Source organism: Zootermopsis nevadensis, unplaced genomic scaffold (genome assembly GCF_977971745.1).
Source record: "Zootermopsis nevadensis isolate Lab colony 2312 unplaced genomic scaffold, Znev_1.0 Znev_ptg000001l, whole genome shotgun sequence".
Classification (NCBI taxonomy): domain Eukaryota; kingdom Metazoa; phylum Arthropoda; class Insecta; order Blattodea; family Termopsidae; genus Zootermopsis; species Zootermopsis nevadensis.
The window spans coordinates 15,664,067-15,691,242 of record NW_028259133.1 but is presented as its reverse complement, the minus strand read 5'-3'; the positions used below and the strand labels follow the sequence as shown (position 1 = coordinate 15,691,242).

The window sequence follows — 27,176 nt, the reverse complement described above, 5'->3', positions numbered from 1 at the left end:
AGACAGTCATCTTCCGACTCAGTAGAATTCTAAAATACCTGACTAAATTTAAATGCAAGTATCTCCAAAAATAATTTAGGAGTTGCACCCAGTCATATAACATTTAGAAGGAACGAGATCTAAGTTTTTCTCAAAAAGAGTAGTTCTCCCTCCAGTTGCAGACTGTCTGCTTCTGCGAATGAAACATATTTGATGCTCCACAAGAAGAGATGCAGTGTTTCTTCAGGAACGACGTTACAGAATCTGTGACGGTCGTGAAAAGACCATATCGAATGGAATGTAGGAAGGACATACCATCTGTAAGGGATTATTATACCCCGTTTACTATATTCGTTTTTATTTGTAATCACATCTTTTTGAAAGACTATATTTGTGAGAATCTGTTTTAAAAGAGGACGAACATTGTAAACGTTTTAAAAGTGTATTACGACTTTCAGCGTTTTGCATGGTATGGGCGTTTGTGACGTGATAAGACAAATAATGAGGAGGAGTTTAAACTTTCCCCCTCGTGGGTCTAGTAACTAATTAAATTGTTTTTAATTTGGTTACATGCGGAATTAATTGCAAATACGAGGCGCTTCCCAAAAGTAAGTTTCCCTGGGGCCGTTTACAGAAACAAAACACAATTTCATGGAAATATTTATTGCAACAGATACAGCAAGTGTCCAGCTATTTTTCAACATATTCGCCACCGGAATTGAGACATTTGTCATACCGTGGGACCAACTTTTGAATACCTGTGTCGTAGAAGTCTGCCGCCTGGGATTGGAACCACTGTGTGACAACCATCTCCGCCTCTCTGTCATTCTCAAAACGCTGACGCTGACCGGACAGGAATTTCTTGAGGTGTAGGAAAAGATGGAAATCACTGGGAGCGAGGTCCGGGCTGTAGGGTGAATGATTAAACACCTCCCAGCTGAACTCCTGCAGGAGACTTGCTGTCCGTCGAGCCGTGTGCGGCCTAGCGTTATCACTGACCGCACTTCACAGTCGGCGGGAGCTGGAATAAGAACCTCCATCTTCAACAGCTGCAACGATGCTACTGTGAGAACGCGGGAAGTGCCGTTAGTGCATGCGCCATGCTACGTCATTGCTCTATCACGTACGCACAGTCGCTTCGCGCAATATAAGGTTTGCTAGCTGTGGGACGAGTGGGAAACTTACTTTTGGGACGCGCCTCGTAATATAACTAATTAATGCCCTTCGGTACGCAAACTTCAGATTGGTCCATATTGAGCTTATTTTCCAATGCAGCCCGCTCCTTGAAGGGTTTGCCGAGATTTGATTTGTATCGCATGAAGCAGAGAAAGGGTAATTATGTTAGCGAAGAGGCAAAAATCCAGACTTGTTTACTGAAAATGAGAGGATTCTGTTCCGTCATTGATAACCTTTTGTAAGATTTTTCTTAATTTTTAGATTTTATTCCGCAGTTATGAAGTTCTGTTGTAGGGTGTCGGAATCACGCATTTGACCTTTTCTGGCCGGGGATGCATTTCCAGTTAGATGTAGGCGGGCGGTCGGTCGGTGTCGAAGAGGATGGCTTCTGCCAAATATAGAACCTTGGTTGCCCATTTATAAGCAGTTCGCCTTATCCGACTGAGCTATAACTCTGGAGTCTTATTAGCAAGAGTATATTTGACATTTGTACGCCATTACTCACGTTAGCTAAATATTTATTCCGTAAAGGTGTTTCCATAGGAAATCACTTTAAGAATTACAGTATTGGCCTATCTGTGATAGTTATAAATATTATTTAACGTTGAACTACGTCGTTTTATGCCGACTTTCTTAAAGATAGAAATAAACGAAATCATGTTATGTCTTATGGTAAACTGTGATTGCTGTTTTTGAAAATCCTAAGATGACAGAAAAGAGTTTATTTAACTGACACATTGAAAATTATCTACACTTCGTTCCGTATGTCTTCTGTGACCATGTAAATATTAAGATGAATCGGATGTATTAGCATAAATGCTTCATTTTGTGGAATAAACTCTGTCAGAAACAGAATGTTATGAAAATTTTCTGTATCGAAAGAATTCTCTGTTCACGAGAATGTAGAATGGAAACTAACGCATAGTTGAGTATTTGTTTTCTTTTTTGTGTTTCTGATCTGTGCTATACTTTCTGTAGTTTATTTTGGAAGGTGCATGCCTGTCAATAAGAGGAAATAATTGAGCTTGACTGTTGAGGGAATATTTACAGAATTCTTTATTAGATTACTAAGGGAATGAAACTAAGCTATGGAAATATGTGTCGCTCAGTCACTGAATTGTACGTAAGTCGTATACGAATTTCTGACTTGTGGTTTGGGCTGTTAATGTACGATATGCACTGTGTATTTTTTTTTTAAAATTTGAAGTTCAGAGTTCAGTATAAGGACGTTCAGTATGTTACACACATGGAGGCAACTTTACATTGCTGCAGTGTTTTGAGCGAAACTGTATGAGAAGCAGCTTCAACAACAAATTGGCATGGGGTGTTGTACAATCATCTGTATGATATAAAAGCCAGTTAATGTATTTGCATGCTCTTCCAGAGAGATTTAAATTGGTGCTGATCTCGGGGGGGGGGGGGGCACGGTTGATATTTTGTTTGTTATAGTGTAATGCCATATTTTCAGCGATATTTTGTATCCATAAACTGGTTGACATTTATGTTACTTAAAAATGTATTAGTTTTTATATCAAATCTAAAAGTTCGTGACGATGGTGAGTCATTTGAATAAAAAATTTCCTTGGATATTTTCCATCGTTTAAGAAATAAAATAGAAAACGACGTTTCGGAGATGGGGCTCTGTCTCCGTCTTCAGGTACCTACTGAGTTGGGCCCAATAGATAGAGCTAATCCCTATCTCCGGACCCATTATTTCTTAGACGATGGAAAATATCCAAGGAATTTTTTATTTATGTTACTTTTTAACTGTCCGTCATCTCAAGCTGGAGAAAGCGCGTCTTTCTGAAACGGCGGTATCTGCTGCTATCATACACCTCAAGGTTGCATAAATAACTGCACGCGCAGCGAGCTCCCGTAATAAATCCACGAAAGTAAGACGAATCTGCTGTAACTATCAGTGGCATTGAGAAACAAATTAACGCTTCCAGACGTCTGTTTTGATTGATCCGTACTAGCAGGTTTTGTGTGGCGGAAACACGGTTGTGTTATGATGAAACCCATTCGAATTTCGTTAGTGTTATCTGCTATCCCGACGGATTTTATGGAGGTTTTATTCAAAATATTCGAGCGAATAGGCCACGACCGATTTTTTCTACATTCTTAAGTACTCACCAGTAGTAATCAACTTCATATTATTCGACGGCGTGTTCTCTGTAGTGGAAATAGCGTCGTTAAATAACCCAGGAATCTAGATACATTTATCCCTGATACGAATGTGTTCTGTTTGCAGCCATACCAAATGTTGGTACAGGTAATTGCTGAGAAAGTGTTTAGAATATTTATGATCGAGACGATAAATACATCAGGGGATAAGTAAGTGACGTTTAAGAACAAATTTTTATGAAACTAATGATAAACATTAGTAGTATAGAATAGACAGCAAGGCAGCGATGTGTCGTATGACTGTGATAAGGTTTTTGTTAAGAAACTGCGTGCATATTAGCATATGTGCTGCATTTTGTCAGCTGATCATTAAGAAGTACAACCAGAAGGGTAAAACAACTAGAATGTTGCACAGTTTTGGTTGTCCCTATGTTAATACTAGCACGAAATCCGGACAGAAATGGACGTAGCGGATATGACCATAAACTTTAGCAGTGAAGTGTATATTTTGACATGGGGTGAAGAACGTAGGAACAGTGGTATAGATGTGCACCTCCAGTGAATGTAACCAGAGACTGCTAGGACATTTAAATGAGTTTTTACACTTCTGAGAGAACCCTTGTTGTATAGGGCCAGAAACAGAACTGAGTATGCCTTGAGGTCACTGGGTCCTTGGTATTGTGCTGTCCGTCTTCGGGCTCTGTTCGTGCCTGGCGCCGCAGCTACTCCTACGAAGAGGGAACACCCTCCTATACAGGAAAAACTTTTCCCTTTGCTTCTTTCACGAAACGAAATAAACAGAGAAATACGAATGAAAACGTCTTTATGCTGGAACGGGTCACCTGCTGACGGCGCTTGCCTGCAGAGTTCGAACGCGGGAGGAGGAGGGGAAGGTACTGTTTACTGTTGTCACAGTTCATAGCAGTGTAGTCCAGCGGAGTTGCACAATTACGTCTGCTGGCCGTCTCCAATAGAACATGGGCCTTCTGGGACAAGACCAGGTACTGGAGTTGACAGTTACAAGTGCGAGAACGCAGCCTTCTGTGTTATGAAAAAGCTGGTCTGTATGTTTTCGGTTCTTTACAGGTATATATATATAGATATATATAAAATCATTCCAACTTTATTGTATCACATTTTGCCACGGTGATTATTATAAAAACTTGTCGAAAAGGCCTAGGTAGGTTACAGCGTGTGTGAGGTGTATTTATTTATGTTACATTAAATTTATATTGACATAAAAATTAATGTAAATTTGGGTTCTCATTAGCTTGTGGTGATCCCAATGCTAAAAATTGACCAAAGTATTGGGACCAGGGCAGTTTGGGAGGTAAATGGTTTTATTCCATGAATGTGGTTGCATGTGCTCGGTTAGCACTGGAGCAGAATTGACGTTGCGTGTGTCCGGATTGGCTGATTAAAGCCTGATAAAAGCATGAATACTTTGCAGTTAGAGGCCACACCACCCTAGAACGTTGTGATTTTGTACAGCCAATAATGCTACCGATCTAGAAATGTAAGTTGCATGCAGTTTTAAGATTTGTGTACCATGCTTACATTTTCGATTTCATTGTAAGAAGAGTCACATATAAAGTGAATATTTGCAGGGTATGTAAAATTTTGAGTGGATGTGTACATAATTGGACTGGAATGGTTGACCAAAGTCGTATGTACGTTATCTCCGATCGGAATAAATAATTACCGGTCACGTAATTTCAATTTGCTCTAGCATGAAAACTTACGTTTCCTACTCTCAGCTCGAATTGGCGTTTATTTTTATTTTTATGTGATGAAAAACGCAGATGTCTGGTGTCATGTTTCTTGGATCGGTGTGACTAATGAAGTTCCCCAGGTGGAAAGAGTTTGTAAGAATGTGTGGTTGGCCGTCATGTGATTTTACCTAATCTACAGACTAGTGCAGGGGTAGTAAGTGAACATAGTATTCTTCTTCCATACCTTAATTACCATTAATTAGTTATAACTTACGTTAGTTGAAACATCGTCGTTAAATAACTTCAGAAGCAATCAGTCTAAACATATTTTGTCAAGTTCTTTGTTTCTGCATGTCTCATTTTACGAGAGAATGAATGAGTTACAAAACGTAATTTAATTTGGAACAAGGCAGAACGGTCACATTAGTAAGACCCATTCTTTTATCGATTTCTGATTATCGAGGAATATAACTGATTAAATCACGCCAAATGTTAACATGACGTTGCTCTCTGAGTGTTAACTCTTAGTAGACGGATTTTTTTGGAGATGGTCAATGAGAATTTTTATCGTAATAAATAAACACTGATAAGATATTATGCATTAGTCAGATACTTGAAAAAATGGAAGGTACATACGCTGTTAAATGGAATTCAGAAAAGTCCTATGTTTCAGGAGAATAGTTGGAAAATTCTCATTGAAGCTAGTATAAGCTTAATCATGACACTAACCAGGTAAATTAAATTTAGTTTAAGTGGTATCTATAATAAAGTCTGTGTAGGCAAACGTTTATCTGATGCATTTTTATACATAATGTTCTGAAACGAAGGGATAATTTTATTATTTTAGAATTCGTCCGTAGATGTTCAAGAAAATCGGGCGAATAGAATTCATTGCGATACGTCATCTTGTGTGGTCTGTGCTGATATTAATTTTATTTGGGGGATAACGTATCATAAAAATACACGCACTATTAGACGACAGCAAGGAAATTGCTGTGGAAGTAACGCACAGAAAAGTAGGGCATAAATAAGTTCTTAACAGCTTGTTCCGAGACGCTTGATGCTAAAAAATGTGTATGAGACATTTTATCTTCCAGACCATGAGTGAGAGGCAAAGATGATACCAACGTTATGCTGGAACCTGTTGCTTCAATATTCAGGGTATAATTTTGAAGTAGTAGTTTCCTCCGCAACCAACTACATGGTGGCGCAACTCAGAAGATTCTAGCCTAAACATTTCCTTTTATATTTCTTCCTTCTGTTTATCAACAGTTACAGGATCTAATTTTCAACTATTGTATAACTCCAATTGATTTTTCTCGGGCTACCAGCCGTGTCTGGTGGTTGAAAGGCGAAAACGTCAACGTTTCGAGAACCATCATCGTCCTCGTCCTCCGGGCTACTGGTATTTTCGCCTTTCAACCACCAGACACGGCTGGTAGCCCGAGAAAAATTCTTTATACTTTGTCGCCGTGAAGACGTCAGATCATTCAAGTTATTGTAACTATCAGTTGATGACATACATTGTACTCAACGTTATTCTGTCTTGATGCTTAATAAATTATCATTATTTTAATACAGTTTGTATATAATGCAATTACACAGCTCAACAGCCCAGTTGAGCCAGACTTAAAAGTTGTTTGTTACTTCGTTTTTCCATAGTACCTTAAATGTCCACCGGTATTTTATTATTTGCCTCGAACCCTTTGGTAGTTGCGAATCTTGATTAAGAAGCATTTACTACGTGCTGGATTATGCACACCTATCATCGAGAAACAAAATTCAATTTCAGGACAGGTAACTGCCATCTTGGTACCGGGATAACATTGTCAGCGTGTGCGTACAAGGGTCATTCACATCTCTGGGCGAGCGGTCAGCTTTAATCTCGCTCAGCCATTGCTCCCGTTCCCAGTTCCTATCGAACAGGAAACAGCAGCATAGTGAATGTCTTTGCCAGGGATCGAATCCCTGCTATTCTGTTTGCCTAGCTACCTATTTCATCTTTATTTCAAACGAAGGTACGTAAAATCTTTCTTTGTGCTTTTCGAGCTTGTATCTCGCGATTGTGTGACGACTGCTCAATTCCTTCATCACTCCCATAAATGTAAACAAATTGAGACAGTCAGTACTGTGATTTATTCGCTTTGTGGTTAATGTATTTGCATGTACAACCGAGGAGTAGGCCAGTTGAAAGAGGAATCACATCTCAGCATTCACGACATGGGGGGAGAGGCGATGTTAAAATGAAAACTAATAAATGTGTTAGGCGATATTTAAAGATTACTGACGGTGCTGTTACACTGTGTGTGTAATTATTTTGTTGAACTTATCATCTAAGCATTTTTAATTAAAACTACGACGTTTCGGAAGTTGGTTCTACTTTTGTATTCTTGTGAGCTGTCTGAGGACAGAACCTTTTTCGCTCTTGGGCCCTGTGGTCGAAGGATGATCCTTTGTTGAGACTTGCTTGACCAGTGCATCCAACAGAGTTGGTTTTGCCCACCCACAGATCATCTGAAGTCAGAAATAAAAACAATTATACTGCCTAGCTGAGGAAGGTACAGTGGTTAATTCGGTTGTTAGCATTTCGAAGCTATTAGTATGAGGGATTGTGTGCATTAACTCCGGTGTTTCCTGTGGACTACGAAGAATTAATAAAGCTGGATGAATGGTTTTTAAAACAGTGGATGCTAACCTGCTGACAGCATGTGATCCGCTATCTTTTCTACGTACCGCGTATATTTTTATGTAGCACTGTGTCATCATGTGTGATGGAAAGTTTTTACCTCACATCATAAAAAAAACTTTTCTTAATTCCAGTGTTTGGCAGTGCCTCTCGCCGTGAGCAACTTACAGCTTAGCGAAATCTCAAGAAGTTGCGAGACGATAAGTAAATGTGAATATGGCGACTTTTTGTTTGAAGAAGGGGCCAAAATACCGCTGTATGATTTTGCGGGAGCAGTGGTAGTTTCGTCTCATCTACATCGGCTTGAGCCCCCCCCCCCCCCCCCCCCCCCGCTTCCTCTCTACCGGTTTACAGGGGGGCCTTTCGTCGTGGGCAAGGCAGTGAATGAATCTGGTACCAAAGATAAAATATTGGTCCACGTCCCTTGAACGCCTTCACAGCGTGATTCTGACTAGTTCTGTTACATTACTATAGGCGGTGTTCCGTTGTGCGATGAAACGCTATCGGGAGAAGTGGGTCAAGGTTGTCTAAGAGTCCAAACACTAATCGTGATTGGCGGAGTCCGTCAGCATCTAGGCGTGGTGGAAAAGGAGACTCGTGGTCGGGAGAGCAAAATCGACAGATCGATTCGTTTTTCCTCTTCGTGTTGCTGGTTCTTTTCTAGAAACGTAATGGCAGCTGCATCTCTGTGCAGGGGTTGCAGCTCATGCCACGGTACTGACCTTAGCTGGAGTGCCCCAAAGTTCTTTCTTAAATTATTTATTTCTCGCGCTCCTTTAATCCCTTGAAGCCGAAATTCGTCTAAATAATTTTAAGAATTCAGCCCTTATCGCAAATAAAACGTGTCATAATTGCAGTGGTCACTGGTCATTGGTTAATGCTGTTAAGGAAATAATCCGTGTTTACACGCGAAATAAAAAATGCAGAGTTTCTGATTGTTAAAACAGGTGGTGCATATAATTACCGCTGGGAATTGAAGGGTTTGTCGCATTGGTTATGTAGCGACAAATGAGAAACCTTTTGATGGTCTAAAATATGTCTGTGAGACAGGATGAGAATCGACTCGCAGAAAAATGTAAGAAGTTTTACGCCTCCAAGAACACTGAAGGTATTGTGAGCTCCTGAAGAATTTTGATGCTGAAACCATGGCAGTGAGGACCATCTGAGGTTGGAGAATTTTGAAGCAACATTCTTGTAAATGGACTGACGAAATCAGTCTCAGGTTCGGCAAGTTTAAATCTTGTTGGATGGCGAAAGATGGATCATAACTTGCTTTGTGGTCCTTTTGAGTAGGAGCAGTCTATGAAGACCCGTAGGACCCCCCTCTCCCATCCTGGGTCACGCGTTTTCCGTTCGCTTGTGTTCCGGTCTACATCTTGCTCTACTGCAGGGTTTCTCAACCCTTCTCACACTTACGGGCACATTCACCCCTGCGTATCAACTCGAGGTTGTAAAATGATGACAGTTTATTAAAAATTCTGCTGTCAATCATTAGTGAGATATACCGCTTCTTTAATTTAAGTGATCTTTCAGCATCAGTATCATGATTCATTTCTGTTGAAACTGCTCTTATGAATCCTTCCAAGTGAGATTTTGGGTTCTCACGGTGACGAATATGAAGATGGCTGTATTCTGGGTTGTTGCGTCGTGTAGTCTGTTGTAAGTTTACCGACGTTCCAGAGGCACTTGCTGCCTTCTTCAGAGCGATGCCCTCGGAAACTTCGGGAAACTTCTACCATAATGCACTTCCCAACAACCCAGAGGACAGTCAAAGTCATGCCTCCAAGTGGTCATCAGTAATGCGCATCCTAGTTCTTAAGTTGACACTCTTCATGAACTGCGTTGCTCATAACGATAGGAACTGCTAGGTAGTGACGAAATGTACAAAGCGAGTTGTCTGATATTGCGTAACCATTTTTAGTAATTTATAACGACATAGTTTCTAATAAAAACGTACAAGATGCGGACCACAGGTTCAGAAACCCAGTTCTGCTGTGCGTGTTTTCTTCCGTAGTGCAGTGTGATGTAATCGCGGGGAAAGTCCATGAAAGTATGAGTCATTCAGAAACTTGTGTGGGAGGTGGCCTCGTGCAGGTGTAGGTCAAAGGTAAGGAGGGCATTATAGGTAGGCACCCACGCCAGACGCGTATTACAAACAAAAATTCGACTGTACAGAATTCGTGTTTTGTAACAGAATGAATTACTTTCTCGGCTGTGTGGTATGTCCCTGGATTTCGAACGCACTCTCTTGCCTAATTTGGTTTTACTTGATGGAAGGAAAATGTCAGAATTTTGAAACCATCAATGGATCGGATGGTGAGCCGAAAACACTTTTATGAAAGTCGATTTTTTTATCTGGAAAATATTTTTTATTCTCTGTAGAAATTACGACAGAGCGTTGTCATTATTTAGTAGTAGATAAATCGATGTGCTATGACATCGCCAGCCATATGCGCGAGGGCGCCATGGTGCCCTCGGAATGGTTTTAGGGTGTCCGTGAGATTTTTAGAATGTACATGGGGAGTATAAATATTTTTATTTTGCTGTTGCACGATTATTTGTCACATTCTCGCGATATTTCCTCTTGCTGAAGTTGGTATAGTAAATGCGAGAAAAACAGCTCGATCTAAATATTGTAGTTCGCATTTTTTCGGTAGATTTATTCGGTGTCTACAAAAAATAATGTTTCTCCTAGTCGCTAGTGGCAATCCCTTTGTATGATACCGGAAGGGAAATATTGTTTATCGATTCAGACTATTAACCTGTCGCGTAATTGATAGCTCTGACAGATAAAACGATTTGATATCGATTCGGAAAATCATATCGATCGACTTCCCCGCTTTTAACTTGCGACCACCCTCATACACAGTCTTCGACCGCGTAATGTTTACTGTGCTACCCTGGAATTCTTTTGACCTCACAAATAATGACAGAATTCCGAACTACGACTAGAAACTACCATTTTGAAACTCGGCTGTTGAAAGAGAACTTCACTCCCGTGCTGTTTTCACACATGCATATTGTGGTCTCCGAACTGCACATTAGTTCTTGAAACGGAATTCATGTTCGTCATACTCTTTGTCTCTCATTGGCGGGCTGAAGCGGTTTTCACACACGGTAAATATGGCAGAATGTCAGTTGGATAAATTGTAATCAGTGGTAGCATTCAGTGGTCCGTCGCCCTGCAACTTTGCTTCCAGCAGTAATATTAAAAAAATCCTACGAATACCATTAGCATGTCTCTCGTGTTAGGCTAATACTAATACTTTTAATTGAGCTTTATAGAAGGCGAATAAGTTATTGAGCGACTACTCTGCTCAATAACTAACTCCGTTTAGCAGTGTCTTTCTTGTGAACCTAAGAAATAGCACGCTCAACTCGTCAAGAAATTCCCCGTCTTTTATGGTACTCTGTGCCAGATGAATGCAGTCCACACCCTCTAACAATATTTCCCTAAGATCCATTTTAATAATATCTTCCCATCTACGCCTAGGTGTTCCGAGTGGTCTTTTCCCTTCTTGCTATCCAACCAAAAGTATGTGCGTGTTTCTCGTTTTCCCCATGCGAGCTACATGTCCGACACATTATCATCCTTGGCCAAAGGTAACTGCAGAACGCATTTCCCTGTGTATTGCTATCATTGTTTAATTTATTGTAAAGTTCCGTCCTTTGTGTTTGTCTCTTTGAGGAATACTTTTTTTGGTAATATAGAGTCACTTTCTGTATTTCGTAACAAACGAGGGACTCGTGGTAGTTGTATGGCTGTGTACGAGTGCGTGTCTGCCCTTTTGTGAACGCAGAACAGATATATCGATTCTCGTGTAACTCTGTATTGTATATGCCCCCGCCCCATACGCCATTCTCAAGTTGTGACATCAGTTTCTGTTGCAGTGTTCTAATGGTTGGAGGATTCTAGATCGACATTAATGTCACTTGTAATGTACCCATTTTGCTGGTTATGTGTAGTCATGGCGTGTGATGCAGTACACATTCGAAAACGCGTGGACTTGTATGCTTTTTCAGTGACTATTAAAAAAGTAGCATTGCCACTTGTTTATTGTAGGTTATTAATGTATCGTTATGATTCAGTCTCTTATGATAATGAATACGCGAATTTAACCGAATTCTTTATCCGTCTTTCAAATGTCAGTTACGTAACTTACATTCATAATAAATAAACCGGGGGGGGGGGGGGGGGGCTGGTGAAGAAAGGATAGTCGCAACAAGATTTTTGTCGTTTGTTTTTGAAGAGACATTGAGGATTCAAAGTCTGAAGGTTTCTGATTGTGCGTTATAATATGCAAAACTATTCTTGTGAACTTTGTCCATCATCTGAATTATAAAACTGAAACGTTTCCGAAGCAGGATTCTGCTTCAGTGTTCAGACAGAAAAAGGGGAAAATAGGTCAACTGAACCAGGGGGCGAAACAGATCGGCTTTCTGCCCGCTTCGCCCCCTTTTCTATCGGAAGACAATTAAGATTAATGTGATTGAACGCATATTTGATGCTCATTGAATATTAGAATCCCCTCAGGGACCCACATCAGTGGGTACGAGGACTGGCTCCCCCCGAGCTACCCAGTGCTCAGGGGTATGGCTGGGCCACCCTACTTCCGGGGGCTGTAAATACGGAAGTCTTGTCCTCCAGGTTGGGGGTTGGGCGTGGGACAGACAACCCCACCCTGTAAAAAACAGCTGTTCGATGGACTCATTCACGGCGCACTGGCAAACAGATTGTCTGTGAATGAGGAAGAATGGAAGAAGCTTTTGAAGAGGGCCGAGGCCCACCCAGGGCTGTAGAGCCACCGATGGTGATGAATATTAAAATATTGTGTCATGCGAATAAAAGTTATTGTTATTAACCAGTGAGGCACGTAAATATTAAACATCTAGAAACATTTGGAATGCGTTTTTCTACTCTTGTTTCTTATCACGTGCCCCATTTCTTTCGTATGAGCTTCTGTGGCCAAATGTGGTCATTGAAGAGGTGGACACATTTCACAGAGGGGTAGAATTATTTCAGCGTGTTTATTACAGCCCGCTGATTGACAGTGCGGTATTCTGCTCCTTTGAAACTTGTCTTTTTCTCAGAACTTCATGTTCATCACGATGTGTGCATAATCAGTTACTTACGCTGTGTAAACTAGGTAAGGGAATGGCTTTTAGTTTTTGATCCCTGGGGATCTGGCGTACATGTTTGTTATCCTGGGTTGTTGCAGGGTGTTGTGGTGGTCCATGCGAGGCGAACTTCCTACTTGCAACGGGAGTACAACAGCGATCATAACGAGTGCAGCACTGGTGGAGTGAATGGTAGTCACCATTTGTGAGAAGGCAGCGTAGCCACGGACAATGTGTCGTCAGCAAATCAGCGTTTGTTACACGTCGTCAGTGGGTCCAAAGACGCAGGTCAGTTTGTGATGTTCCCCAAATCATATTCAGATCGATAAAATAACTTTTCTGCCAGCTCGAAATGTTTTTCGGTTGGTGGTAACAGAGGAATTATTCCAGTTAGGTGACCCTTAGAAGTTGTCTCCGAATGAAACTAAATCCAGACTTATCTTATTCCCTCCTTGCACCTTTGCAATCTCATATTTTTAGGGTTTCCGACTAAAATGCAATATCTTTATTCGCTCTTTGTAGAACTTGGGGAGATAAATGTTTGGGTTTTATGCATTTCTTCTACACAGATAGCTGTTTATGGTATAATGGCCTTCATTTCCAAATGGACCTTCCTACTGGAGTCCCTGTGAAATTCACTGAACCTGCGTTTTGCGTCAATTTATTCTCCTCCCCCCCGGATTTTCCTTTAATATTAAACGTGAATCAGTGCAGTGGTCTTATTAATATTTCGTCGTTTCGAATGAAGGGAAAGGACATTGACCTGGAGACATGGGGGGTAAATCTTCTTGTAAAGGTGGCATGAAGGGTGCGCGTGCGCGGCACCCGGTTCAGACATGTGGCAGCGGCTCAGTTTCTGAGCTGCTGTTGCATCTCCAAGCGACCTGGTTATTTCTCAGCTTGAACTCGGTGAATAATTGATCCACTTATTCTTCAACATTGTCTTGTCGGGTACATTACTGAACGATGGAATGGATGACACAATTGTATTGAAAGACCGTTTCGACTTGTGAGATATCAGGTTCTCACGGTTGTCAGTATGAAGATGGCTGTCTTCTGGGTTGTAGCGCTGTGTAGTCTGGTAGGGCGATTGTCCTGATGTTGGAGGCAGCAAGCAAACGTTGAACTTCTACCAGACTACACGGCGCTGCAAACCAGAAGACAGTCATCTTCAAATTTAGTCGAAATCCATCGAGTACCTTCGGAGTTCGAACATGCAGACAGACCGATACATTCTCCCGATTATGCATTCACGTCGTATTAATCTCCTAGTAAAAATGTCCTGTGCTTTCTTGGCGTAGGTTTAGCTTGCAGCAATGGAAAGGTATTTATTTGCACGCTAGTATTCCTTGCTGACGTAATTAATTTGTGTAATTAGTGGAAGATCGTAATTTGGAAACGTCTTCCTCGAATCTACGTAATTACTTAAGGCATAGATTTATACTGATTTGGTTTGGTGTTCTCCCCAGACAAGTTATCCTCATTCATCTGCTGCCATGGCTCCTAAATCCCTTTCATTTTACCCCTAAAACGAAACTCGAAAGACGTTTGCTCTAACGTCACACCTATTTTGATGCATGGGTAAAAGACCAAGTCTGTTTTTTCTTCCACATTTACGATATTGATATTTCTTGACTGTGGGCTTGTTTGTTGTTTTTCATTATTATGCATGTTGCAAGAAATGTCTTGTAACTTCTCAACTTCGGTATATTTATGTCTGTACGAATGTAAACTCCAATATTGAGTATTTAACGCTCAGTCTATATTTGGGAAATACATTTTTACCATTTCGGCCAAAGTACCCGTTAACCCGACTGAGATAGTACTTCAGTTCCTTCAGTATCTTCAGGCACAGTGCTTCAAAATGGGCCAAGAAACTTTACTTCCAAAACTTTGCATACTCAACCGTTCATGATCATCTTCTCATCGTTTTATAACATCAGAACTTGAAACAGAATATGTCGCACAAGAATCAATCTATCTTCCAAAGCCAAAATCGGTTGATTCTGATCAAATTTGAAATGAATAACTTACACCGAAGTTGTTGAGGTTAAATTTTGACTCACTGGACCTTTTTCTCAGTGTTGCCTTATGTGAGACTACACTTTTGCAACTCTGTTGCCAACTTTGTATGTAGTTCTTCTCTTGGAACCTTAAAAAATGTATCAAGACAAAAATTGACGCAAAACTATTTTAATTACCTGACTTTTCTGACATCAGTTACTTATGAAGCGTCGAATGATCTTCAGTGACTATGAGTGATGTCAGAAAGCAAGGGAAGAATCCATTTCGAAACCAACAGGAAAACGAAGACTATGAGAGACCATTGAGATGACTGGGGTGCTTGCACCTCTGAAACGTCGGTAAACTTTACCAAACTGCTCGGCGCTACATCCCTGCAGACGACCATCTTCATACTCACCGCCGTGAGGACCTCGAATTATACTGTGAGAGACCATGTTAATCCTGGGTGTAGTATGGCTTCGAACTCTGTCCCAAAAATTAAAAAAAGAATGTGACATTAACTCGACAAAAATCTTTCGAAACTTGTTCTGAAGGGAACATGAAATATTTGGTTCTTGATATTGTGGACATCCCTGATCCTGACTTGGATGTTCGAAGGCCAGCCCTGTACACACGTTACATTTTTAGTTGTTGCCACAGCCAAATTGCGAGATCATCGTGACGTCATGCAACGTCACGCCAGCGTCATATGCAGTCGCTGAAGAAACATCAGTGTTTACAGGTCATTCAGCCGGATGATGATGTGTTCAGCATCCCAAGAATGTCGTTCGCACTCACTAGGATGCTGTGGATCCCGAAATATTTATTGCTTTCAGAAATGTTATACTCGGAATCAATTTATTAACCTAAATTAATATTTATTGCCCAATATCTGTACTTTATAATGGTGAAGGGCTTGTGGAGTCGTTATATCCACCTGTGCTTCGCGGTTTTCAGTCCCCCGTGAAGCTGTAGACTAATGTTCATGGAATTTTGTGTTGAAATCATGCCACTAAAAGCTATCTCATTGGTAGCTTTATCTAATAATTTGTACGTTCTTTATGGCTGAGTGAAAACCTTTCTTTCTTGCCTGCGATTCTTGCATTGTGAAGACTGCAGATGCGGAAGATGTTATTACAGATGTTTTAACAGTCTGAATCACTACAGTCGTCAGTGTAACCTTGGACTACATTTCCAAAGTACATTTTACATATCCCGGTGAGTAGGCATCCCATTCGACGCCGGTGTGTGGCGGACTGCATACTGTTTCGTTCCTTTCTACAGCTCTGTATAAGGGGGTGGGCGGAATGTAATAAATCTTATCCCTCCATCGATTGTTTAAGTTTTATTAGACGTCTTGAATCTATCTCGAGTTGTCCTGTTGTCGCCTAGCTGGCAAAAAAAATGTCTCGCCTGTTACGAAACCCGTACGTTCAAGAGGAGAACCACTGACTGGCCTCCTGAGCCAGATGAATCCAGTCTGCACTCCCATACTCTATTTCTTTGAGGTTAATTTAGTATTTTTGTCTGCTCCTAGGTCACCCAAGACAGACGAATTTAATTCGCGTCATTTCCTTCGGGAATATAATTTTTGTTGCTATCCTGTATCCACAAACCTTTTATCACTGAGGTGGAACGATTAGAAGTGTTGGTGAAAATGAACGATGAAATGAATGACTTGAAAAGTGGCAGAGTCCAGTGCGGTTTAAGCTGATTGAGATGTTGGTGTGATGACGGAAGAACCGGTCCTAGCTATTTATAATATCGTTCTCTCCCAAAATAGATGGCTTCACAGCCTGAGGTATGGCCATGCTGTGGCCAGTGGCCGTGCGCGGCCAAGTCTGAATACGCTTGACAAGTTGTCACGTGCTTATGCCTTATGTCAGGGATTATCATATATTTCCAGACTTAGGGCCACATTCGTACTTAGGCACTGGGTGTCGTCGATAGAAAAAGATTTATTAAAATGCTACTAACTTGCTATTGCAAACAGGTTCACATAACCTTACTATTCAAAAATCTTGTTTGCTTATGCTTGGTTAATATTTAAGCATCGTGTTTAATTTCTCTTGTTTCTGTTAGACTGCCAGCGAACCTTATTTTTACTAATAGACACTCAAATGTTGAATATTTAATTTGGGCGGGTATTTTTATTTTTGGAGAATGTGACCACTGTCTTCGTTAAAGCTAAAATCGAACTTCCCTATTTTTTTCCAAAACCTTCTCTTTCGGAAAATGTGTACTTTGGCATAAAATACAGATAGCAGTTACAGAAATTTTCTCATGCTAATGATCCCACGTTTTCTCTGTTTCCTTTTCTCCTCCCCATATTGTTTGTGAAAGTTTTGACCAAGCAGGACATTATTGTCCACGTTAGTTTACTTGGGTTCAGCATTCCAAAGTAGTTACTTTGGCTCGGGTTGGTGTACGCAATAGGACGGCCTTCAGAAAGAAAAACATTGTCCATCCTGCTGTTCGCTTCACTGTCACACTCACAACTGCTCATACTGTGCGTACGACGAAGAAATGTTATTTTGGAAGGTAGTACTGAGCAATAGACGCCAAGTTAAATGATGCCGACAATACAATACCCTCACCTCTAAGTTAGGAGTTACATCTGTGATCCCGTGGTTCTCTGGTTTCGAGGTAAAGGAAGTTTAATTTATGAAACACAAGATGCTGCATTGGATGATGATCTGTTAAAAGGCTGACAAATAGCTGCTGCCTTGATATAAGTCGACCCCTCGGATCTAAAACATGTGTGAGTGCATGCGTGCGTGTGTGGTTGGCACAGTTACAGAACATGAATGCTTTTTACAAAGCAGAATTGTTAGTTCTGCGCCAAAATCTCAATCTGTTAGATTAACTAACTGGTACAAGGTCTTTATTTAGCAGTCAATATTTATTCGTATATATAAAAATCCCTTTTATATAAGCAGGAGATTTTTACAAAAGCCAGCTGTTTGATTTTCTTCTGTAATATTTCAGTGTCATTCACACATAAAAATGTATTTGTACGGAAAATTGATGGAATTTTCAAAGCGTACTAGATTGAAAATAAATGTTGTTTTGAACAGTCAGGTGTAAAAATATACTGAGAGGAATATAACACAAATCTTTAATTTTAATGTCGTTTAAAGGAGTCGATCTAGAGACCTCTGTCAAGGGACCAAACAAAATGTACAGCCCATTTTGAGGCATGTAGTAATACACATTGACGCATCCAACACTTTTCATGTGACTACGCAACTGGAACCATAGGATTTCAAAATCCAAATGTCCATATGTAATTTGCGTGACCCAGTTGTAGTTTTGAGAAATCTGCTGCGAAATGCGCAAACGATTAGAATAAGTAGTGTAAATGTTACTCTGTACATTGTATGGCATTGGGTAACAAATTGCTTCGGGGTTAATGGTTACTTTCCGTGTTCGACTTCTCTGCCCCCTTCACAAGGTTGCTGCTGTCATTTGAATCTGTAACGAAAGGTCAATACTGACGAGTCCTTGACATAAAGAACAGGCCGTTCTAAGGTTCTATGAGTGATATTCTGTTTGCGAGCTAGCGTTCATCCGGGTGATGTGGGCCCCTGATTGTCGTTGTTCTTCAGTTCTTGGAAGTACGTTGTGTCACATTTACTGCAGTGTGAAAAAATGCTGGATTGCTCGATAAAGTTGTATTTATTTTATTGTCAAGGCTTGTGCTCAAATTGAACGGTAATTGAATTGTTGAAGATGACTGACTTATGGGAGTTGCGTCGTGTAGTCTGGTAGAAATTGACCGACGTTTCAGAAGTGCTTACTACGTCCATCATCAGGGAAACTACACGGCGCAACATCCCAGAAGACAGTCTTTATACTCGTCGCCGTGAAAATTAACTAATTTTATTATTATTATTATTATTATTGTGAGTTGTAGAAGTAGTGTAGCAGTATTAGCAGAACTCGGCGAAGCACGATTAGAACAGAACTTTTATGGAAGGGAAGAGGCAGTTCTGACTTATAATTTGGTGATAATGACAACCGAACACCGAAACGCAGTTAGACGCCGTATTAGATTTATCGGTGATTGAAATATCAAACAATTAACCACACGTGTTTTCAAGTTTTGCCTAGTAGGCACTGAAGAAATCATATTCAGTCAGCACCGGTTGTTTTCGTTGCTTGTCCTTGCGGTGCTGTCTGTTACTCAGAAAAGAAGCTTTGACTTTGGCCGAAGTCCGATGTCACTAAGTCGGCGACTAGAAATTTGTCGGTTTAAACGTATTTTCTAAAACGCTAAATTATGCAGAAGTAGATCATCTGTGCATGCATACATTCATTTATTCCATGAATCTGAAAGTTAGTCACACAAACTATAGGATGTGGAAAAAGTAATAAAGTACAAATATACAGGTGAGTAAAATTTGAAATATTAATTAGGTTTCACGAACGACTCAGGTTAACATAGACGATTCTACTAAATCCACTGCAGTACAGCAGATATGTTAATGAAGATTATTTATTCTGTATTACTTGAGTAACCTCCAAAAGGATTGTGAGTCTTTTTTAAACTGTAGAAATTCATCATCAGCCCGTATTAGGTGTAAATCCATGTTTTATCAACACAACAAGCCGGGGTGCATGAGTGATTAGTGCCGTAGCAGTTGGAGGTGTCTCACAGGGTTTTACCATAAAAGTTTGAGAGGAAGAAATCGGTAGCATCAAACAATTTAATCAAGCCTTCTGCGTTAGTTATCGTGAATTGGATGATTGTTATATGTCGTCACTTACGTAGGCTTTTACTGGCCTTTAGCATGACATTTTGCAGTAAAGCGGCTTCGTATCTCCTCCCCTTCGTAAATTACCCACCCTAGTTCAGCTGCCTAATTTATTGCACCCTCCTCCAAAGCCCACCCATCTCACTGTCGCCGGTAGGGCATGCGCAATGAAGGTATAACATTTCTACCTGTTCAGAGTCTTCGCCCGTTGCGCATTATATCGAATGAAATACAAAATAATTTTGGGGCACGAAGCTGACTGTCTTTTGGATTGTATCACCGTGTGATTGAACCAGCTTACTAAATATTTTGTAAAATTAGCTAACTCACCAATCAACCAACACCATGGGCAGAGTCCTGGAGAAACTGATGTTACGTTCAGTTATTTTAGAAATTCCTCGCCTCTTATGGAACCAGTAGGTTCATTGCTGTGCTTACCCTCCAGCCCTGTTTTCGTAAGATATATTTTAATATTATATTCACATCTGCGGCTAGGTCTTCCAAGTAGCATTTTCTTTTCAGGCTTTTAAACCAAATTGTCGTAAGCATTTTTTGTCTCTCGCGTGTGTGTTACATGCCCCGCCCATCTCATCCTCCTTTATGTTCAGTGCCTTGTTATTATTCATATAATTTCGACTGTTACTGAACAGGGCAGTGGCAGTGACGCTGGCAGAGCGGTCTCTGGGATCGTGGATTCGAATCCCATTCGAGACATCGATATGTGCCTGTTTTTTGTGTGTAGTGCTCTACCGTGTGTGTAGAGACCTTTGCGATGAGTTAACCCTCCGTTCTTGGAGTTTATTAAATGCCCAAAAGCGCTGGCAGAAACATTATCCAGCAAGGCGAAGGGCGTGGGTGGGCTGTAAGACAAAAGTCAGCCTACAATGTTAACCGTGTTATCCAGGCTAACACTATGAAAAACTAAAAATTAAAGGTCGCCTGGCTTACTTTCGTGGTTCATCGGTACTCCATACACTAAAACTTAGCAGGACTGATCAAGTAAAATGCATCGTTAGCCAGCAAGTTGATCTTTACGCTCGCGGTTGTCAGTTCTACTGTCTTATAGTGTATGGAGTACCATTGAACCACGAAAATTTCCCAGACGACTTGTTATTTTTCGTTTCTCAAAGTGTTAACCGAGCTAACACGGTTAACATAAACGCTCCGGCTCTGCGAGTAATCTGTGAATTAGAGCGTTGCTGTTCAGTCGACAAAAATGATAGCTGCAGCCTCATTTTCTATAGCGGCGAGCAATTTGTGCAACAGCCACTTCACAGCAAACTCCGACCAATCCGTAAAGCACCATAATGAAACGTCCGATAGGGTTAAATGTGTCGTCTTGGCCACGAGACGGGCCACCGCGGTCAGTCCGTGTGCTTAGGGTCGCATTCATCCAGGTATTTAGTTACTGAATCAAGGGGCAAACACATTTGCAAACGTATGCAATATGCAGGTTTTAGCGGAACCTCGATATAACGCGGGTTTCGGGGGACAGCTTCAGTACCCGTGTTATAAGTGAAATATGTAAAACCTGCAATCGTATTGGGGGATATGATCACAGCCGCGGTATATCGAGTTTCCACTGTTCTACACAACGAAGGTTACTCGTGGCGTGGCGAAGAATCTTTCCGACCGCGGACCGTCAAAGTTTTCAAAACTTTCTCGACTACACATGTACATTTAGAGACTGACTGATATACAGCAGAGTTGATATTTTATTAACCCATCAGAGAGCAGTAAAGGTGATTCTTTAATGATTTTTTTTTGAGACCAATATCACGCTGGAATGATTTTGCTTTTCGCTGTTTTTGTTATATATTCCTTTTGATGGTCGCAGATGGGAAAATCCGTAGAGTGGCAGATTCACCATGACATTAAATGTGCCTATTCGGTTCAGCTTGTGCTCCAGTTTTGAATTGTAAGCAACTCTGTGATTTTTTTGTTTTTTTCATGGAATTAGGAATAAATCTTGAGAAATAACGTAATAATAATTGAACTTTGCAACGATGCAGGTGTTCACGGCCCCAAAAACGAGTTTGAGAATATCTTCCAGTCCTTGCAGAAACGGTGCAGCAAAGAGGGAATATTCTTTGAAAGGAATTGCCAAAGCATTCCCGGATTATTTTTAGTTGTACAATTTTTGTTTCAATATTTTGAGCCTTCCTCGACCAATAAATATGGGCACGTATGATTTCGTTTTAGCGTTCGCGACAAAGAAGTTGGTCCGACACAAATTCCGTCTCTCGTCTAATCGTTGACTAGAAGACTGCAGCGAGCAGCCTTGGTTTGTAACACGTTAGTACCATAAACACATTGCTCGTAATGTGCTGTTTTATGAACTACGTATGGGCCCTGTGATCTGCACGTTTTCAGCTCCTCTCCTCTTGCATGTGGAGGGAAGGAGAGAGGAAATCCTGCCTGCTTCAGTATTGATCATACGGAACAGCAGAGCGTTCTGCCCATGAGAGCAACAGCGGAACACGGCAGCATATTTAGTGCACGTACGAGAAAATACATTGGGGCAGACGAACTTGAATGGGGGGAAAAGTTTTGACAAGTAATGACCCTCAGAGTTTTTGATAGTGACATGGATGTTCTGTTAAACAGGTGCTGCTGAAATGTGGTGTTTGTAAGTATTACAAGGGTGGCGCGTACATGTTAACCGTATTTGCCTGGCTGACACTGAAAAAATAAAAGGTCGTACTTTCATTTTTCAGCAGTAGGACATTTACTGCAGAACCGATCAGATAAAATATGTCGTCCATCTCCAGGCCGCCAGGCTTTGTTAGCCAGAGAGTTGGGGCTTACGCTCGCCGTGTGTTTGTGCAGGCTTGTACAGAAGAGACAGGATGTGATGTAGGCTTGAAGGGAGGAGAAACGACATGGAGTTCCAAGCTCTCACGTTAGCCAGGACGTTCATAGGTTTATTCTGTACTGACGTTTGTTGAGGTAGAGCGCTTCTAAGGCGAGAAGACTTAAAAAGAATCCATTCGCCGTTGAATTTCAACAGGCTTCCTCTTTTAATATAGAAATGATAATCAGCAAGAAAAGAAAGCGCTAATACTACAAGAATGTGCAGGCCGACTCCATTTCAAAATTCTGTTTCCATATCAGTTGTTTACGATTTTACATTTCGCATTGATCCTTTTGTTGTTTATGTTTTGCAAATGTGAGTGCGATATTCACAGAGCTAAGAACAGTCAGTATACTGTACTGTAAACGGGCGTGGATTCTCTTATTCTATGTCCTTCAAAGTTTTCAGATCGATTTACAGTTCTTAATTACGCGTTACGTTTCATGCAATGTATAACTTGTTATAGACAGCTGTGTCTGAAAAGTCTGACTTCAAATTGAGCTTCATGTAAAGTACGATTTGTTAGTAGAGCGATATGCATACAAATTAATTTCGCCCGACAACTTTTAGTGCAGACTCCAAATACCAAACATAACCAAAACCCAAAAAGTGGTGTGAGAGCTGAAACTCTGCTCCTGGAATTAGTCTATACGTATACTCTTACCAAAAAGGAAATAACATTGCATCCTGGCAGTCGAACTGAGGTGAGGACTAAAGTAAAGGCAAGTTAATTATAGAGAGGATTTTGAAACAGAAGACTGGTTCGGCCATGTGAAGTTGGTATTACTGTAGATACTTTTCTTAGAATGATAATGGAAGTAAATCAATAAAATCTTCTCGGGCAATCAGCTGCGTCAACTGGTTACCGTGGTATATCGACGTTTCGAGAACCAACTCTGTCCCCATCATCAGGGTTCTGATGTCACATCAGAAGATTTTATGGATTGTACTCGCCGCGTAAGTCTCAAATCCAATGGAAGTCAAGTTGAAAGAAGAGTGAACCGCTGGAAGGTTCAGAATACGGTGGATGGACAACAGTCTTATTGTTATTAACTACCCGTCTTCACACAGCAAACTATACAACGAACAAATTTATGGTCATGTACACTTGTTAATTACATGTCGTATTCTGGATCATCTGCCAAGAACGTATATGAACAGGTCCCAGTCCGAGAAAAGGATGGAAGGATCCTGTTCATATGGACCTGTCGTCATATGGACTTGCTTCGGACTAAATTGTCCATCTTCAAACTCCACTATCCTCGCAAACTATTTGCATAAATTTATTCATTTTAGAACTTGTTATGTGAAGACTGGCAGTTAATATTTTAACATCGTCCGTAACATGACGCTTCGGTCTAACCTTACGACTTTGGATAGATTAAAATAATAACAAATATGGAAGAGACAGAAGCGATGGACTGGAGGCATACAAGGATGGAATGGAGCCGGATGGGGGTTGGCCCAAGGCATCTACCTTGTGATCTTATTAGGGAGGTTCCTGATTTGTCTCGGCCGGGGAGCGGCTGCCTTAAGTGTTTCAAGTTTTTTTTTCAACCGTCAAGGCGAATACTGGATGGTAATTTAAAATAGACCACGACTTCTACCTCCCAGTTCTTTTGATTTATTCATACGTGATTATCCTGCCATATTACTCGGTTGCAACAATAACAAATCAAAATGATACTCGTGAGGAAGTTAGGAGGAGACCAAATTCCGGAAATGCTTGCTACTTCTCAGTTCAAAATATTTTGTCTTCCCGTCTGATTTCTAAGAACCTGAAAATTAAAGTATACAAAACAATAATTTTGCCTGTTGTTTTGTATGGGTGCGAAACATGGTCCCTCACTCAGAGGGAGGAACACAGATTGCAGGTGTTTGAGAATAGGGTGTTGAGGAGGATGTTTGAGCCTAGGAGAGAAGACGATGGGGCATGGAGAAAACTGCACTCACTTTACTGTTCCAAGGTATTAGACAGTGGGTTACAATGGGATTGGAAAATATTTGGGTTGATTAGGATTGTCAGTGAAGTACCAGTGGCCAGTTTGCAGTATATGTCGTCATAGGTGCATTTACAGACTGAAAGTGTGACTGTAGCTGATTTTTGGGTTATTGTGCCATGTAGTCTGGTAGAAGTTTACCCACATTTCAGCAGAGCCTTCTGCTTCTGTCATTAGTGATCACCATGATGATGAAGGCAGCAAGAATCTTAGGAATATCAGTAAACTTCTACCAGACTACATGGTACAACAACCCTGAAGACAGCCATCTTCATACTCACTGCCATGAGAACCTGAAATCTCATTAAGGGTGAAGTAGGAAATTATTAGAGAAAACATCAAAACTTCAGCTGAATCCTTACTATGTTACTGCGAGTTAAAGGTTGGTCAACATATTTTAGTAAATAAATGAATAATGAAAAGTGCTCAAAATTATTAGATCAAAAGAAGCATTCTAAATTGCAATGTTCCAGAATCTGAGCCAGTTGAATACAGACAATCTGAAGGATGTAAGATATGAAATTAGTAATACTTCCTGGCACAATGTATGGTAACAGTGAAGTTTTGTGTTTTGCTTTGTTTCGTTTGGTTTTGTAGTGACTGATGCAAGTGTCACCATTTCAGGATTCTGTTATCCTTTCATCCTAATGCACAGTATGTCACTCTTGCTCGTAAGCTCTCGTTCCCCCAGTCAGAGCCCGCCTTCTGTAGTTGAAGTGATGCACACCATAGTGTACCCTACTGCCCTATATTCGCAACATGCAGCCTTTCCACATAACATGTGGTGATTGTTAGTATTCATCATTGCTGTGAAAATGCCCAGCTGTGCAAGACATGGCATATTTTTGTAAAACCTTGACATTTTAAGCATCTGACTGACTGTTAATATTGCGAGGATAGATGGCTGATATTTTAAGTGCAGTTTGAAGATGAGTAGGCGGTGAATTTTACCTTCTTTCATGGACTGCATTGTTTATAGAATGACAGAGAAGTAGGTAATTTTATGTAGGATAGGTGGAATTTTTTAAGCTGTGTAAAAGGGAAGGGCCAACTCAAGAAAACATACACATAATTGTTTGCTTTCTGATAAAGTTCTACATTTAATTATATTTGTTTTAATTCCACTGGGATAAAATTATATTTTACCACTCAGAAGACTTAGTCAAAGATGGGAGGTTGTAGTTATTATAGTGAATCTATGGATATAGGATTGGATGGTGTAGGTTAGATTCATCAGCTTAAGGATAGGAAAAACAGTATTGCATCATTTCCAAACTCTGCTCTATTTTTATGTGTAAAGTAATAAGTAACTGATTTGATTGAACTGTAGTTTGCCGAGCAATTTTGAATTGAGTATTCTGATGTGTTGTTATGCCCACGCCCACTTAAATTCTGATCATCCAGCTGAACATATGTACTTACAGTAGTTTTCATTTATGTGGGACAAAGAGAAGCATGCTGAATCTTAGTAACAAGGTAATGCTTTGCAAGTAAGCTATGAATATTCTCCATTCTAAATGACTGAGCATTCAGACAAAGTTTTCATATAATTATCTGAATACCCCTACAGAACTGTTGTAAAGAAGATGTTTAAAACTTTACAGTTTTCAGTCCTTTAAAGTGTTCTCACAGACCCAAAATAAACAAATAAAATAACACTGTTTATTGGAGGCATCATGTGTAATATATTACATTACAATATTTCTCCATCTACAGTTTTATTGTTTAACAGTGACCTTATTTTCACCACTACGTGTTCCAGTCAACTCTGACCATCTTCATCTGGTACGCAAAAGGTGAAATTGAACTGTTGGAATTTTGTGTGTAATATTTTTTTTATTGAAGTGTATGCTAATGAAAGTAATTGCCATTTAGCCACATCTGGTATGCCAAATATGAAGTCTAATAATTAAGGCAAAACATGGAATAGTGAATGTTGCAAAACACACCTTTCAGTAACACCTATAAGGATCCTTGTAGGATATAGTTTATATATGATTATTTAGAGTGTTAAAATGAGAATTGATAAGTATTAGCAGTGGTGTTTAAAATCTTTCATGTCTTCAGTTGGTTTCAATGAAACATTTTAAATACCATTATCAATATTGATTAATCAATATATTAGTTATTTGAATAAAAATTTCCTTGGATATTATATATCATCTAGTAAAATATAAAATATAAAACGTAAAACGAAGTTTCGGAGATGGGACTCTATCTCCGTCTTCAGGTTCCTACACAGTTGGGCCCACTAGATGGAGCTATCCTATTAGTTGCTTCACAGATTGTCTGTCCACTTTGGTGCATGTTATAGCTCTGGCAGTTAGTTGCTAGCTTCTCACTGCAGAGGCCTGGGTTCATACCCAGGTAAATCCATGTGGAATTTATGGTGGACAGAGTGGCACAGGGACAGCTTTTCTCCAAATTCATTTGGTTTTCCCCACTAGTATCATTCCATCACTGTTCTGTATTCACTCATGGATTATCTCGTCAATGGACAGTGGGCCTACTAGCAGCCTCAGTTCCACAGCCGTTCTTGATACACACACACAAACTTTACAATGAACTGTAGAAAAACTGAAGACAGTATTCAGTTGTATGCTGTTATGAGTGCTGTGATGAAATTTATGTTTACTCTGTATTTAGTAGGACAGTTGATATACGTTTCAACTAGCAATTACCATTCACATTTCTTTTCTGGTTCAGATGTTACTTGCAAATTGTGACAGTGTTGAACATCTGTGCTGTCTTGAATTTTTTCTTGTA

The 27,176-nt window shown here is 40.3% G+C and overlaps 1 protein-coding gene across 8 annotated transcripts in view; it reads left to right on the top strand.

Moving 5' to 3' along the window:
- Nucleotides 1-27,176, top strand: part of LOC110833120 (R3H domain containing protein encore) — a 68,774-nt gene that overhangs the window by 5,366 nt on the left and 36,232 nt on the right. For 2 of the 8 annotated variants that reach the window (XM_022070778.2, XM_087344028.1), the window contains exon 3: nucleotides 12,897-13,083. The exons of 4 other annotated variants lie outside the window; for them this stretch is intronic. The gene's annotated coding sequence lies outside the window, so the exon portion shown is untranslated. Of the gene's footprint in view, nucleotides 1-4,155; nucleotides 4,366-12,896; nucleotides 13,084-27,176 lie in introns of those variants that run through there. 2 more of the 8 variants (XM_087344034.1, XM_087344031.1) reach the window with 2 other exon arrangements.